We start from the raw sequence: 3790 nt of genomic DNA, 5'->3' as shown, positions 1-3790 counted from the left end.
CCCATCTAAACACAAAGATCAATCCAGTGTAATTGGCCTGTTATGTTGGACATTGTCTTCTGTGTTGGCATCGTTATGTTCTGGTCTTGTCCTTACTCTCATGGTGGGTAGAGTAAATAGTTCCGTGATTTGGGTGTTCATGGTAGGTCGCTCTATTCTTATGTGAATTGCCTCAAGAATTTGTAATCTTCTTGCATCTTGGGTTTTGTCTATTATGCAGGTATTCTTGTTCAACATTTCTCTTGTTAGTGTGATGTCATGGGCTACCTTGAGGTGCTTCCGGGGCTTAGTGTCCCCGCGGCCCGGTCGTCGACCAGGCCTCCTGGTTGCTGGACTGATCAACCAGGCTGTTAGACGCGGCTGCTCGCAGCCTGACGTATGAGTCACAGCCTGGTTGATCAGGTATCCTTTGGAGGTGCTTATCCAGTTCTCTCTTGAACACTGTGAGGGGTTTGCCAGTTATGCCCCTTATGTGTAGTGGAAGCGTGTTGAACAGTCTCGGGCCTCTGATGTTGACAGAGTTCTCTCTCAGAGTACCTGTTGCACCTCTGCTTTTCAACGGGCTTGTCTCATGTGATTCCTGGGGGCACCGGATTGAAGATGGCATGTCAAACGCCTCGTCAGCTTAGTCGACGTCATACCTATGTACTTAGATTGAAGGTTACATCCTTCGTGGGGGCAAGTGTACATGTATACAACGCTTGACTGCTGTAGAGGGTTCTCCGTCGGCTTCGGGCTGTTTTTTGATAAGGAGTTCGGAAGTCTTCTTGGTTTTGTAGAATATTATCAGGTTTATGTTTTGGTTAGGAGTAATGCTTTTTACTCCTTTACGGATTATTTCTTTCATTATTCTTTCCTCTTTTATATGTTCACTGTGCATGGTTGATTTGTAATATAATTTTATTGGAGGTGTTGTGGTTTCTGTTCTAGGTTAGGACCTAGTATGCAGCTGCAGCGTGAAGTCCGTATCTAGTCAAGGACAAGACTAAATTATAGAAGTTTCAAAGGTATGGCAGTAGACTAGTTCCAGAACTTGCAGGTATGAGTTACGAGGAAAGCCTGCGGGAACTAAACCTCACAACCCTGAAAGAGAGAAGAGTTAGGGTACACATGATAACCTCGCACAAAATTCTCAGGGCAATAGACAGGGTAGATAAAGAACGAATTTTTATCACGAACAAGTGGAAACAAGTGGACACAAAGTACCGATATGAGCCACAGAGACATTAGAAACAACCTTTTTATTGTCAGAGTAGGTAATAAATGGAATGCATTAGGAAGTGATGTGATGGAGGCTGACTCCATACACAATTACAAATATTGATATGTTGATACAGTCAGTTTAATGTGTCCTCTCCTAGCCTACCAGAGGACCCAAAACAGAAAAAGGGATAGTACGTCACTTTCCCGCGCTGCTTCCATTTTCTAATACGAGGATTTTTGGTCCTATGAAACGGAAACGAGCGAACAGCGACGTTCTTTGTAAGAGGACAGGTTGACCTCTTATTAGTTACCAATCAATTACTATGGGGAAGTTAGGTCTAGCTCTTTGTGCCCCGTCTACTAGCCTTGTTGTATCCGTTGCGTTAAAGCTTAACTCTTCTAACAATCAATATCGTTATCGAAACTTTCCTTAAAGTTATGGATGGAGGTGGCTTCCACAACTTCTCTCAGTGCATTCCGCTTGTTGACACCCAGTACAAGGTACGAGTATTTCTTTGATTTTCTTTGACTCATTTTCGATTCCAGCTTCCACTTGTGTCCTCTTGTCCTACTGTCTCTCAGCTTAAAGAGACTGTCTTTGTCCACCTTGTCTATTCCCTTCAGTACCTTTTACGTTGTTATCATATTTCTTCTATTTTTTGTCCTCCAAGGTAGTGGGGTCCAGTTCCTTCAGCCTATCCTCATAACTTAACCCTCTAAGCTCTGGCACTAATCTAGTAGCAAACTTCTGCACTTTTTCAATTTTAGTTTATAGTTTCACAAGGTAAGGATTACAAGCAGGTGCTACATATTCCAATAATGATCTGACAAAAGTTCTGTTGATTCCTTTCAACGCGTCCTGATTAAGGTTTCTAAACGGCGTTCTAATGTTTGCCAGCGTCCCATATGCAGCCGATGTTACCCTGCCTATGTGTGCCTCTGGTGATAGAAATGGAGTTATATCCACTCCCAAATCTCTTTCCCTCTTAGATTCTTGCAATTGCCTTCCATTACTGGTATAGACACCTCACTGTGTTCTTTCTCTCTCTTCCCCATCTTCATTACCTTACACATATTCGGTCTGAACTCCAGCAACCATTTGTTTGTCCATTCCCGGAGTCTGTTAAGGACATCTGTAACATTCTGCAGTTTTCCTCTGTTTTCACAATCATCATTATTTTGGCATCGTCCGCATACAGTGACATGTACGAGTTCACTCCCTCGGGTTGATCATGAACGTAATAAAAACAGTAGTGGCACGAGGACTGAGCTTTGGGGGACGCCACTGGTTATATTTCTCCAGATGGAGACCTCTCCTCTGACAGTGACTCTTCGTCTTGTGTCATTCAGGTAGTCTGTTACCCAGTTTAGTATCTTCCCGATTATCCCAGCTTTGTTCTCCGTCTAGAACACGAGCCTTTCGTGATGAACAATAACAGATGCCATTTATTAGTCTAGGAAAATGCAATCTACCCAACCTTCTCTTTCCTGTCGTATTCTAGTAACCATCTCAGATCTCGATCTATGGGGGGGGGGGAGTAATGGTGGGGAGGAGGTCCCAGGTGGTCTTCAGGGGGAGGGAGGGGGGGGGGGGGGAATGACGTTTGGTGGAGGCCCCACCATGGTCCTGGGAGGAGGGGGGAAGAGGTTAGGTGGAGGTCCCAGCTTGGTCTCATAACCAGAGAAACATTCCCACAAGACAATCACCCTCACCAGAGAAACATCCACACAAGACAATCACCCTCACCAGAGAAACATCCACACAAGACAATCACCCTCACCAGAGAAACATCCACACAAGACAATCACCCTCAGTAGAGAAACATCCACACAAGACAATCACCCTCACCAGAGAAACATCCACACAAGACAATCACCCTCAGTAGAGAAACATCCACACAAGACAATCACCCTCACCAGACACAAGTCCTCACGAGCCAAACATCCTCACTTGTGTATGCAGAAGAGCTCCAGCCCAGCATCACCTCCTCGTCAGAATCATGAACTCTCTCGTAAACCTCAGGGATCCCATGCATGATAAGCTCCAAGTTTATGTTCCACACTGTTGCATGCATGACTTTTCAGACAAAAAAAATTCTTGAATTTTTCAGTTTCGAATGTTTTAATATGTTGTGATGTGTGTGTATAATATTTACATATATGTTTATATTAAATAATATGGGTGTAAATTATATATATATATATATATATATATATATATATATATATATATATATATATATATATATATATATATATATATATATATATATATATATATATATATATATATATATATATATATATTATTATAGACTGTGGGTTGGTTGGTGTTGTCGTCGTTGATCCTTCTCTACGGACAACCCAACCCACAACTCGGTAGAGTGCTTATACTAGGAGATCACACTAGGCGTTTCTGGCTCTTGGAGAGGGGCTCAACGTCACATGTTTAGGGGATGCGGCTCCAACACTCAGCCTCGTTGTCACGTGCACACACCCACTCGAGCCGCTGTGACTCCCCACTCTCTTCTTATGAGATATGATCTCCTCAATCCCCTATAACTTACTAGTATTACCTTCTACCCTG

Source organism: Procambarus clarkii, chromosome 25 (genome assembly GCF_040958095.1).
Source record: "Procambarus clarkii isolate CNS0578487 chromosome 25, FALCON_Pclarkii_2.0, whole genome shotgun sequence".
NCBI classification, from domain to species: domain Eukaryota; kingdom Metazoa; phylum Arthropoda; class Malacostraca; order Decapoda; family Cambaridae; genus Procambarus; species Procambarus clarkii.
This window is presented reverse-complemented; position numbering follows the sequence as displayed.